Here is a 14,364-nt window from a genome sequence, read left to right as displayed (position 1 = left end):
TTTTGTCTTTATTTGTTCTTCTTTCATTTCTTCTCCCTCCGTTACTACAAAGCACTTTTCCTTTCCTTATGTTATTAAATATGTAGAAGCATGAGGTTATGAAAGATATGATAAGTTCCCCATCTCCTATCATGAATGCATAGATAATGGAAAAGTACAGAATCATTTGGGTCTTTAAATATTTTCCAGATTCTGCTTTATGACTTTAAAATTTTTGTATACTGAGACAGAAATTCTGTTATCTAGGAACTTAAAGTTATGGACATGTAACTTTAAGGTATATTATAGACTGGTGAATCAAAAGTCAATTAAAACTATTGCAAAGGACCATATTTTTTTCTGAAGTGAATCTCAGTTCACTTGTCTTCAAAAGAAGGGATAGTCATATCAATGTATTTAAAACATCAAATAAGCAACTCATTGGATGCTCGTGAGTAAGTTCTGGCCCATGGTTATCCAATGTGTGTCTGAGTGGGACTGTCCTCCACAGAACTTTTTATGGTGGATTGTCTAATTCTATTTCCACTGAGTCACTTCTGGGTGTTCTTGAACCCCAGATTTTTCACTTATTAGCTGAGTGCATGAACTGTTTGCCTCAACTAGGGACTCAACAGGGATGCATAGTCATATTATTGTTGGGAGAAAGGTACCAGATGGTGGGTGATCTTACATGCTGGAAATAACAAGACAAGAACTTTAGATGTGATTGCTGTACAATCAGGACTCATCAAACTTTTTGGTTTTTTTCCTAGAAATTGGTGTGAAAGCAGTGAATTATTTGCAGGGAATCAAATGGGAGAGGCTAAAACTAAGCAGATTATTTGAGGGGCAGAAATACTATTAATGTGGTAATATCGATTACTAACTATGTTATTGGTAATTAACTAAGTTTCTGGGTTAATCCCTTTTCTCTCTTATTTACTTATTCAAATGGCCTATAAAGTAAATTTAGAAACTTTCACAAATTTATCTAAGAAGAGTTCAGTAAACTAGGATTTGACCTTAATCTGGCCCTAGAACCCACAAGCTGAACCATTATGCTGTACAATCTGAGATGGAATCAACTCATTGGTAGTGACTATTGAGAGTGAATCTCTATTGTGTCAGTCAGTAACTCTCATATTTCATATGGAATTTAAATGCGGAATTTCCTCCATATTCAGTCGTTACCATTAATGCAGATGAAAAATTTTAGATTTTCTATGTAGAATAATCATTTGGTTATCTTACCTGGGCTAAGGGTTAAATGGCTTAAATTTATGATTTTTGCCCCAAGAACTGAAAGATTTATCCTTTAGCCATTAAAAAAAGATGATTCATGGTAGAAATCATCCTAAAATATATACTAACATTCCCTGCCTTTATTAAAGAGATTTCTCAATATGATTGATTCAACATTTTAATAAATGTCTTAATGTTTTAATAGTGTCATCTTCTAACTGTAAAACTTTGGAAATGACATGAACCTATAGTGGCTACTTTCCATTTAGTTGCATCTTGCCTGTTTTGTTTCTCCATCATGGCAGTGGTTGATTTCCTCAAGTGTTGTGAAGTGCAGAGCTTAGGGTCCATGTCATTTGCATGTCCCCACAGGGTTATACAGGGCTTTTAGACTCCATCTTGTTATTTATTGTTTCTGATCGCTGATGCCACCGTATCTTCTGCTTACTGTTATATTTGCCTTTTATAACATTGCTTGTTTTCTTTTGTCTTTCCTTTCATTGTTTTTCTCCCCACTTTTCCTTTTCCTTTGCAATCTTCCTGTTTGCCATAGTTTTGCTACTGGGACTGGGGTTTGTAATCCCTGCCAATCCAACAGATATTTCTTTTTCCCAGTAAAGTAAGTGTGTTTGTGTAAAAATTCCTGTTCAATGATCCACCCATTAACAAATATTCAGACCTATAAATTATGCACAGTTCATTCTTAGATTTTTTCATATTTCCCTTTATTATGTATTCTTGATTGTGTGGAATAGCTGATATGAGTAGGTTGAACTTGGAAAAATGCAGCTTAATTGGAGGATACATATATTTCTATTTAATTTCTAGATTAGAAAGCTTAATTGAGGCCTGAATTTAGGAATCTAAATTGTGTTATCATTATTAAAATTGTATACACAAATGTAGGTGATATACTTTAATTATGTAAAGATTAAGTATTCTAGACCTGGCTTGTTTCCAATGTAAGTTAAATATATAAGTTCCTGAGTGTCAGATGATATTATTTGTCGCTACAGTCACTGTGGAAATAAAAAAATAATACAGAATAGGTAGCAGTAGAAGGTAGTTCTACCTATCAATTACGACCACGTGTTCAATTGGAAAAGCGAGGCTTGTAATTGTCAATGTATTTTCTTTGTATGTGATTATTGCATACATTTCCTTTGTTCAAGTATGATATATCAGATATAATTTGACTCAGTGTGTTTTCATTTACATGTGTGATAGATGATTGATGATAAGTATAAGTGTGATTTCATTAATATCTGGAACTTATATAAGTATGTATGGGTAAAGAATTGTGTACAGGTACCAGGTTGGCAAGGGTTGGATTGCTACAGTTTATTGTGCCAGCCTGGCCGATAAACACAAGTAGGATTAACTGAAGGGCAGAGGGATAAATGGCTCGGTGAGCTTCGCCTTGCTTGTTCTGTGCCTCAGTTTAAAGGGGTACACTACCTGTGGACTGTGTCGCTGTAAGGTGATGTCCCTTCAAGCCCACACGATTGGAATGTTCATCTCTGGAGCTTGGGGGGGGGCGGACGACAGTTGATGACAGTTGGGGACCTGCCTTGCTGTTTGCTGCCTGGATATATATAGTCCAGCTCTCTCTACAGAAGGAGACTGGCAACTGGTGGCTCTCAAGCCTAAAAGGACTGCTAGTGTCTCACTGCTTTATAATTTAACTGTTATTTTCTTGTATTATCTATCTATATATAATTTAATGGTTCTTTTCTTGTATTTTATATATCTATCCTTATAAATATATTTATATATAATTACTAGCAAGCTGGTTTGTCTCTCTAGAGAACCCTGCCCAACACAAGCAGTAAACCATTTGCTGACATACTAACCTTTTTCCTAGAGCATGTCAATTTCATTTTTTCTAATTGCCTCAAAAATGGCTGTTTATATTCAGGTTGTCTCTAATTGCTTATTTTCATCAATCTATTTTCTAAAACAAAACCTTTTGGCAAAATGTTGATCTTTATTAATTACTCAGATAAAATTTTAGCTGTTAGATTGCTATATATTTTTGCTAAGTGTGTTAACAACAAAAGCAACAACAAAAGAGTAAGCAAAGTTTTTAAAAACTTAAAAATAGTTCTAATATACATAGAACCTTAATTTTTGAAGACAATTGTGTCCATTTGTGAAATAGTAAGGTGTTCTGGTGGCGCTGTCCATTACATGTTGGATTGTTAACTGAAAGGTTGGTGGTTGAAACTCATCAACCACTACGTGAGGCAAGGAGGAGGCTATATGCTCCTGTAACTATTTACAGCCTTAGAAACCCTGTTTGGGGTCACTGTGAGTCAGAATTCACTCGGTGCCAGTGGGTTTACTTGTGTTTGTCACGGTTTAGTTTAAAAGCAAAACAACAAAATAAAGAAGTAACTATGTTTTTGAGGGCAAATTTTACTGGTAAAATAAAACTGCATCCATTGTTGTTATGTGCCTTTGAGTCTGTTCCGACTCATAGCAACCCAATGAATAACAGAACAAACCAAAACCACCTTGCAGTCCTATGTCATCCTTACAATTGTTCTCATATTTGAGCCCATTGTTGCAGCCACAGGGGCAATCCATCTTGCTAAGATCTTGTCAAGTTCCTCTTTATTTTTTTGTTGGTGCCCTTCCACTTTACTAAGCATTGTGTCTTTTTCCAGGGATTGGTCTCTCCTGATAACATGTCTGAAGTACATGAGACTTATTGTTACCAACCTTACCTCTAGGGAGCATTCTGGATTTCTCCCAAGACAGTTCTGTGTGTTCTTCTAGCAGTCCATGATACTTGAAATATTCTTGCCCACAGAATAAGCCAAATCCACTGCCATCTAGTCTATTGTGACTCATAGTGGCCATTGAAGGGTGTCTGGACTGTAAAGGTTTACGATAGCAGGCAGCCTCATCTTTCTCCTGAAGATAGTCTGGTGGCTTTTAATTGCTGACTTTGAGGTTAGTAGCCCAATGCATAATGAACATGAAATCTCAGATGAGAAAAGGGCTATGTATATATTCCATTTTTTATATTGCTTATAAATCTGATCAGGGGACCTTGAGCAAAGGAGGTGTTTTATTTCGTAGGAGGAAATCTTTTAAAGTAAGGCGAACCTTCTGATTTATACATTCAATTGAAAGGTGCCATTGCAACCAGCCATTGCAACTATTTCACCTGAAGAATCACTAAGAAGGTAATAACTTTTCCAAGAATGATTTTTTTCCAGGAAATTGGATCACTTTAGAAAAATAGAAAACAAATATATTATGAACAGCATGTGGAGTGGTCGTGCAGTGTTTACAACCTAAGACCATATATAATGTGGCTGGGTCAGCAGGGCAGTGGCACTGGCAGAGTGTTACATTACCTTAAGGTCATTGTTATGGGTCATGAGGGGTTAACCTCAAAAATGCAAGAAGTATGCTCAAGTAGTTTGTGTCCATCACTGTGAATTAATGTAGCAGATTTACATGAATAGCCAGATTTTAATCTTTAATCCTAAAGCCCCAGGTAGTATCTGTGGCATCAGGGATCAAGGTTACAAGGTTAAACCATAAAATTTTCTCAAACTCTAAAAGTCAGGGTCTGTAGTTTGGACAAAAATTAATTGAAATGTAGATGGAAAATACATTTAACATCACCTACCAGAGTTAATCCAGACATGGAATTTACTTTCTAGAACTTTGTTTAGAAGAATTCTTAGGCCCTTTTGAAAAGTCTGTGGGGGAGATTAGCTAGCTCTGCACACTATAAAATTGAGATTAGGAAGTAAGTGAGAATCTGCCAAGTGTTTACCATTCTTAGATTTAAGCATTGTTGCTGATTTTTAACAGGAGACCTAGCGATGCTATTGGGTAAGATTTGGACTATTAGCCACAAGGATGATGGTTCAAACTCCGCAGCCACTCGGTGGGAGAAAGATGAGGGTATTTATGCCCATAAATACATATAGCTTCGGGAACATCATGTCATTTTGATTTGGAATCTACTTGACTGCAGTGACAGCACTGATTGGAGTAGTGGTGATGGCGGTGGCTGTGGTGTGCTTTCTTGTAAACGATCAGCTCAAGCTTTAACTTGCCTGGCCAGCTTCTCATTCTCATTCATGTTCAACAACATTTCCCAATCTCCAGTAAGTTATGACAACAATGTTACATTCTCCCTGTGAGTAATGGGGAAGTTCTGAATGTAATCTGATCACCAGCAAGCTTGAAGCTCACTTATCTAGTTATAGGAACATCCTGTCCCAGAGTAGAACAGGAATGATGGCTACATTGTCCTTTTTTTCTTTCTCAGTCTTCATGCATTTTAAGACTGGCTTCTGATAGCCTGTGCCACACACTTCCATGAGCCAGAGAAAGATGTAAGACAGAGTACTGATGGCGTTTTAACGTTACAGATCTTTGATCAGCTTACTCTGTGTCTCTAGAATGATTCTTTCCCTAGCAGGAAGTGTCTGCCAGGATCAGAAATTGGAACATTTTCATGGGCACAAACTCACATCTTTTATGCCATCTGCCTTATTCTTGATTTTTGCTTCTTGGGGATCTCCAGGGCCCTAAGCGCTGATTTAGAGTTTTGCAGTAATCTTGTATTTTGGAATTTGAAAACTTCAGGTAATTTATCTAACTGCTCAGGTTTTGAGGGTCTGATTTTCCTTCCTTATTCCTTAGTGTATGTGTTTTCCAGATTCTTATTTCCAGGTCCATTGGTCTACTGCTCTGCATTATCTCTGGGATATCTCAGTTATAACATCTTTCAAACATTGTCTGCTTAGTTTGTTTAGACTATGAATTTCACATCCTATGAGGACTTGGAGACTGAGTTCTCCACCCTATCTCCATTAAGGCACACTTTCCTGTGCTCAGAGTAAAAAACATGGCTACATTAATTAAGAGATGGGCATGGGATCGGGCGGGTTCTGGATGTAGATTCTCGCAATGGCGTGTACAGAGAATATCAAGAGCTACCAGATGTCATATGGGGCCACCTATTAGTGATTCAGTAGTATAATTCAGGCCTTTCGTGAAGGATATCCAGATTTGATTCCCAGTCAAGGAACCTTATGCTCAATAACCACTCATTTACAGTGGAGGCTTGAGTGGTCTTATGATAGTGAATAGATTTCAGTAGTTTCCAGACTAAGATTAATTAGGAAGAAAAGCCTGATGATTCACTTCTGAAAATCAGCCAACAAAAAGACTATGAACCACAAAAGTCTAATCTGCAACTGACCACAGAAAATGGCACAGGATTGAGTAGCGTCCTAGTTGTTGTGTCTGGGGTCATTATGAGTTGGGCGTATGACTCTGTGGGCTCCAAGAACTCCCCCCTCAAAAAAAAAACAAAACAAAAAAGCAGCAGCAAGACAGCAGACTCCAGAAAAAAATTTTCAGCAGGCTCAGAATATCTTATATAAATTTGATCCACATGTCGAAAACATGGATTCAAATCAGCAAAACAGAGGAATAGAACAGTGAGAAAAGACTTGCAGACTTATGCATAGATGGAGTCAATGAATCTTAAAAACGTAGGGTGAATGCTATAAAGAAGCCATTGTAATTCCATGCTGTGTTCAAGGCATAATTTAAGGGACTTCAGGGATCATATAATCCAATCACCTAATTTTACAGATGAAGAAACCAAAGCCTAGAGAGGTTAAGTGGCTTGTCCAAGGTCACATAGTTGCTTAGTGGTATAGCTAGGACTAGAAAGAAACCAGGTCATTTTACATACCTCCCTCTCTTGGCTTTCCTCTGTCTCTCTACAGTTACATTGTTTTCAAATTAAGAGTGACTCAGCTCACTTCAAAGGGCAATGAACTAATTTCCTTCTGAGTCAAATAAGGTATTCCCTGGGATTCACATGAGAAAATTGAAATAATGACATATGTGCCTTCTTTCTTTATTCTTTTCCATTTTTGTCTCTCGATCAAAAGGCAGAGGAGAGCAGGAGTGAGCAGGACCAAGTACTCCAATGGCTGCCATGGAACAGAGGACAAACACCTCATGGCAAACACCGATGTGCTCATTGCTGCAAGGTAGACAGGCAGGGAGATGTCACAAAACAGCACTAGTGAGAATCTCTGCTTCAAAATTGCTCAGGGCTTAGAAATGTATGAATGATGGTGTATAAAGGAGTAGACCACTCCTCTTTTAGTTCACTGACCTCAATACTAATACAGAAGCACAACCTGGGAGAGGACCAAGTCTAAGGAGAGGCTATGGCTCTTTTCTAAATGTTGGGACAATGACAAATCTTGCTTGGATGGAACTTTCTCTGACTTACTGTAGAATTGTTCATCTCTGATGCCTTCCTTAGAACCACATGAACTCTGTCTATGTATCACTAAATTGAACCCACCTGCCTCGCTTGTTGATTTTGTAGTTGTGCCAGTTACTGTGGGTTGCCCATTCACTCCTTCGGTTTTTATAAACTTCGTACTACTTGGTCAGCATTATGAGAGATGCTAGAGACAGTGCGGCAAGAAGAACGTGTTCATACTCTGCAGAGGCTGCAGTCTAGTGGAGAGATAGAGGAGTAATCAATCCAGACTGATGGACGATGTAATAAAAGAAGTAGGCTCTAGGTACTGTCGAACAGCAGAGGTGAGACAGTTACTTATAAAGATGGACAAAGGGGGAAAAGGGGGGAAAAGACAAAGGGAAAAAGCAGTTTTCCTGGAGAAGTTATTCTTGAGTTAATCTTGAATACAATTTATGAGCTGAGTAACAGAGAGGGAGAAGAGGCTTAGAATGTTCACCGATAAGAAGGTCGAGAACGCCCAGTGCATCCTGAGAACAGATAAGGAATACCGTTTGACTGATGTACTGCATTGGAGGGGTCGGATGAAGAATGGAGAAAAAGCTGAAGACGGTTCAGAACCAGTCAAAGCTACTAAAAGTGAAAGTAGGTTAAAAGCATTGTTTATCATATTCCAGCACATACATTCACAGGCTTATTCCAAACAAAATTTGGAGTCGTGGATGAATGCAGAGAAGTTATCTGAATAATATGTTTATCTTCGTCTCATGAGAGGGTCTTAAGAAGGGATACGTATTGGTCCGTGGAAACCAAATGACTTTGAGATTTTTTTCATCAGAAGTCAAGTGGACAGCTCAAATCTTTGAATCTTTTTCAGCATTTGTGAAAATGCCTCTCTCAAACAGCAGTTTTTTTAAAATTAAATCATTTTATTGGGGGCTCATACAACTCTTATCAAAATCCATACATACATTCATTGTGTTAAGCACATTTTTACATTTATTCCCATCATCATTCTCAAAAAATTTTCTTTCTACTTGAGCCCTTGATATCAGCTCCTCATTTCCCCTTCCCTCCACACTCCTCCTCCCCTATGAACCCTTGATAATTTATAAATTTTTATTATTTTGTCATATCTTACACTGTCTGATGTCTCCTTTCACCCACTTTTCTGTTGTCCATCCCCCAGGGAGGAGGTTATATGTAGATCCTTGTAATCGGTTCCCCTTTTCAACCCCACCCTCCCAGTATCACCACTCTCACCACTGGTCCTGAAGGGTTCATCTGTCCTGGATTCCCTGTGTTTCCCGTTCCTACCTGTACCAGTGTACATCCTCTGGTCTAGCCAGATTTGTAAGGAAGAATTGGGATCATGATAGTGGGGGGTAGGAAGCATTAAAGAATTAGAGGAAAGTTGTATATTTCATTGCTGCTACCCTGCACCCTGACAGGCTTGTTTCCTCCCCATGACCCTTTTGTAAGGGGGTATCCAGTTGCCTACAGATGTGTCTCCACTCCCCCTCATTTACAATGATATAATTTTTTGTTCTTTGGTGCCTGATAACTGATACCTTCGACCCTTCGTGGTCACACAGGCTGGCGTGCATCTTTTATGTGGGCTTTGTTGCTCTTGAGCTAGATGACTGCTTGTTTACCTGCAAGCCTTTAAGACCTCTGACGCCATATCTTTTGATAGCTGGACACTATCAGCTTTCTTAACCACATTTGCTTATGCACACATTTGTCTTCAGCGATTGTGTTGGGGAGGTATGCATCATGGAAAGCCCATTTAATAGAAGAAAGTGTTCTTGCATTGAGTAAGTATTTGAGTGGGGGTCCAATCAAACAGTAGTTTTAACATGGAGTAAGCATGTTCAGGAAGGTCAGGAAAACCTTCTAGAGGAACCCATATGGTCTTCAAGAGGGAAGACCATAAACCTCGATGAATGAAGAAACTGTGGATGAAATCCAGAGAATGATGGAAGAAAATGATAGAATTACCACCGATTAAATAGCTACTGAATTTGGGATCTAATGGCTTGATGCATTCAATTTAAAGCAATGATCTGCTCAAGTAGAAAGAAAATGTCTTGGAAATGTTAATGGAAACTTATGTGCATATGTGCTTAACACTATTGAATGATGGATTGTCATAAGATTTGTAAGAGCCCCCAGTAAAATGATTAATAAAAATAAAATAATAATCTGGGTCTCAGTAAGTTTTAGTTTTTATGGGTGTCAAAAGCATTAAATAGAGATCATGTAACTCACAGAGCTGATCCTTCCATAAGCATTTTAAGCAAGAGCAAAGCTAATGCTGATGGTTTTATGGAATGAATAATACCTGAGATGAGGCTTGGATTTGCTAATATGATCCAGAGAAGAAGGTCCATTGAAAACGCTGGCATCTGCGGAGATATGCTGGACAGGTTATATTCAAGGTAGAGAGGTCTGCCCATAAAATTATGATAACTGTTTGTCTGCTTTTTAGAGGTGGAGGAGCTTTCAAAGAGGCAATCAATCCATTTTCTTGAAACACACGGGTGATCATTTATTATGAAGACGTTTTATGGAAATTAAACACTGCATTGATGAAGAAAAGGCCACAAAATCTGCACCAAGGAAATTATTTTTCATCATGACAATGATTTTGCTCATTATTTTATGTCAGCAAGGAGTTTTCTTTGATAATTTGGTGGGGAAACCTTATCATCCATCCATCCTAAAGTTCTAATCTTACGACATCAGACCTTTTTTTTGTTATCCAAACACAAACAAAATTTTAAAAGAATAGGATTTGAGTTTCTTGAATATGTTCAAGCTACCCTTTTGATGGAGCATAAATCAAAGTGCACAGAAATATTCTTCAGGGAAACATTAGAGCAGTGGAAACACTGCTTAGATGGAATAACTACACAGTGTGATGTTTTTGTTTAATAAAGATTTCTATGATTTCATAGCAATACTTTTGAACCTTCTCTCATTTCATACGTTCTAGAATTCTTATTAAGCTTAACATTTATGGGAGGGAGACAGTGTGCTGTATTGGAAAGATCATGGTCAGATTCATGGTCATTCACATCTTAATTGCCGTCCTCGGACAAATTATTAACTACTTTGAATGTGCTACTTTATATTTGTAAACAAAATATCTACTTCTGCTTTATATAGTTGTAGGGAAGATTTAATAAATTAATAGCTACAAAATCATCCTATTTATAGCTATAAAATCACAGTTATAAAAGTATCTACTAATATAGAACTAGTAGATAATCAATATTTGTTCATCTTATATTCTTCCTCCTTTGTTTCATTCTCTTAATCCACTCTCATCCTGATGTAGCCTGTCTTCCTTCCGTCTCTCCTGAGATTTGCTGTCTATAGAAATTGTGGATGTTCAGTGATTTCACATTTTTCTTTATTAAATGGATGGCATATAGAAAGGATATTAAGCATGTTCGGTCCTCAGAGTAGAAAATGTACCAGACCAGTGTCCACAGTGCTTTGATGTGCTTGATGGTGCTAGATGACATATTTAAATGAGCACATATAGACAGAAAGCATTTTTTCAAATTGTGATCATAACTGTATCTGCCAATTTTTCTTGAAGCTGTGGTAGGACTGAATTCATCCTTGCAATCCTTCTCTCCCCAACCTTATCAAACTGTCAGCCTTTTGGAAAAACTCGATATTGTTTTGCTTTTTGTGTTTTTCTATTGTTATAATAGTTAATTCCTTTGTTTTTGTTATGAAGACATTTGAACACTTTCATATGTTACAATACAAAAATCATTTTCAATACATTCCTTGTGGGTCAGAATTACAAGAAGCTAAGGTGCTTAATAAGCTTGAAAATAATTTCCATAGTACGCTAAACTAGAGTGACTGTCAGATTCTTGCCAGCTTCTAGATAGTTCCCACAAATGTCTTTGAAGTAATTTTCTGTAGAATCACCTAATTTATTTCCTTCCTGGACTTTGAGACACTTGGTTTAGGAAGGAACTAAAATGCCCATTCAATTTCCAACCTCTGACCTGAATGCTTGAGGACCCGCTAGCTCATCCCTGTCAATTAATTCTCTAGCCTTTGATTGAACAGATTCAGGGGTAGGATGGATCCTTTCTACTGCTTAAAAAGGCCATTCCAACTTTAGATGGATGTTACTATATAGAAGGAGTCTCCAGACATAAAATTAGATCCCCTATAAGCCATTGTCCTGGAGTTACACTATGTCTTATAGTCACAGAGAATAAATCTAATTGCTATTTTCATCTTAAGACTTCTCAAAAAAATACTTCTCAAATGTTTGGACCCAACTAACATTTGACAAGGTTTTTCTTCCACCAGAATGTCATTACCCTCAGCTCAGTAGACCTATTTTTATCAATGTTTGCCCAGAAGTCCTGATTTCACATTTTTACCATCCCTATAAACTACCTCTACAAGTATCTATCCTTAGACGTATGAAACCTTACAAATACTCATAGTAGTGCAGAGTAAACTGTACTTTCACAGATCATCCTTGTTCTATTAGCGCACCTGAAAATCAATCTAGTTACAATGATATCTCATCTTAAACTTATCATTGAGTGAAATCCTAATTTATATTACCTATTAGATACTGCCCATCTCTGCCATGTTCTTCCTTCCCCAAACATGCTGTGCCAGCCCATTTATATATTTTTATTCTTTAAGTTATTATTATTATTAATTTGGAATTAATACATATATCCTATCATTCCATAGTTAAATCATGTCTGGTAGAATTGTACATTGTTACCACAATCAGTTTCCAAACATTTCTTATCTACATGGACTCCTTGATATAGCCTCCTCTTCCTCTTCCCTCCGCCACCACAACTGTGGCCCCTTCCCCCAGAATCCCTTATTCCACTTGGTATCTTTATAGGTTCATCAACCCTGGGTTTCATTTACCGAGCTCTATTTTTCTTAATCTAAATTATTGATAAAGAAAGAACCAGAGAATTTTCCATTTGATAATTTCTACTATAGAAATTATTCACCTGAGACCTATGCACCAATACACTCTGGATGAATATTAAGAAACTTCATGAAAACTGTGGGCATATGTATATTTACTGGGAAAAAATATCCAGAGGTTTTTCACAGATTCTTCAAGGTGTTTTTATTTCAAATTTGTCTAGTGACTCCTACTCTCACATGGCATCACCGTATCTGGTTACTCATTCAGTCACTTTAGAAAATCATCTATTTGAATGATTTTCCAGTCGATCCATCTTAAATGTATGCAAATCATGAAGGATCTGTTAAGTCTCATGTATCCTCAATACATCACGTAGCTGTAATTTTCAAGGCTATTAGGCATGTCAGAGATTTAAACTAAGTTAGTTTGAGCTAATGATTGCCTATCCTTTTAGGGGGGTATAAGAAAATCTTTTTAATAACCTAACCTATAATGTTTCCTATGACTCATGTATCCAATAACTATGTATTGAGTTCCTGCTAGGTGCTATAAATAATTATAATACAAAGCAATGTTGAAGATAGACCTGGGTTTGCTCACATGAAGCTTGTATTTCATGTGAGCAAAGTGGGAGGGGGAAGACAATAAACAATCATACAAGATAGATATTGATGAGTGCATTGGAGAAAATAACATAAAGAAATTAGATCGAAAGTGACTGGAGTAAAAGGAAAGGCAGCAGCGCTAAGTAGGTCAGGGAAGGTCTCTGAGAGAAGGGCATTTGGGCTGAGATCTAGTTGTCAAGGGGTTAGCCTGAAAATAAGTAGGAAAAAACATTCCAGGCAAAGAGAACAGGAATGTGATTGCCTTGATGCAGGGACACCCTTAGAGTGGCCAACAAACAGAAATCAGGTATGTGATTGCAGTGTAATGAACACTGGGAAGAATAGAAAGTGAAGAATTGTACTGATGGAGTTTGACCAGCTATGTAGGTAACGTCTTAGAGGCAATAGTGTAGACTCTATTTGAAGTGCAATGAAGGTCTTAGAAAACAGCAGAGTTTACGGGCTGATTTTATCTTCTTCCAAAAGTCTATTTACTGTTTGGAAAATAGATGACAAAGGAGCAAATTTAGAATGGAGGCACAATAACTGTATTTAATTGCGCAGTCTGCATATTTTCTTTCTCTTCCTAAACAAACAAACAAACAAACAAACAAACAGAAGATAGAAAAGAAACAGGAGTCCCTCTCCATTCTCCCAGGACTTTCTCCAAACCTCAGACCGTTACATTAGGGCTTGTACATTCTTGTGTTTGAGTCTGTCCGCCCCAGGAAAGAAAATTCAAAGGCATTTAAAATACGGGGTTTTATATTTTTACGTTTTACAATCTCTTCAAACAGTTTAGGCTTCTGTTACTTTTCAGCTAAGGATTTGTTACCCCTTTAAGCCAGAAAATAATTCTCTTTGACAGGGAGGACAGAAAGAAAATAGAATTTGAAGGAGTCTGCTTCCCTCGTACCAGCCATCACTCTGGGCAGGTATTCTGGTTTATTTAGGCATTCACTCCCCTCACCACCACCCCCAGGTGACATTAGGATAATTTACAATTGCATTGTTAGAATTGTCATTTTGATAATTTCCTTAAAACGTACCTTGAATTGTTTTCCATATTAACTATCCCACATACTATCTTGTTCAAAGTATTTAATCTCTCTTTGTTTACTCTAGTGTAAAATAAGGATTTAGTATCTGCCTCAGAACTGTGAGGATTTATAAACATGTAAAATACTTGGAGCATACTTTTTATATTTAAAGAGTTTTATCAATGTTAGTTATTTTATTGTTATTATTATTTGTGCATGAGAAATCTCTTAAATTAAATAGTTTGAACCCTTCATGCAAAAAGATATCATACTCTCCTATGAATATTA

The sequence above is a fragment of the Tenrec ecaudatus genome, chromosome X (genome assembly GCF_050624435.1).
Source record: "Tenrec ecaudatus isolate mTenEca1 chromosome X, mTenEca1.hap1, whole genome shotgun sequence".
Classification (NCBI taxonomy): domain Eukaryota; kingdom Metazoa; phylum Chordata; class Mammalia; order Afrosoricida; family Tenrecidae; genus Tenrec; species Tenrec ecaudatus.
The sequence above is the reverse complement of the archived record's forward strand: the minus strand, read 5'-3'. Positions refer to the sequence as shown.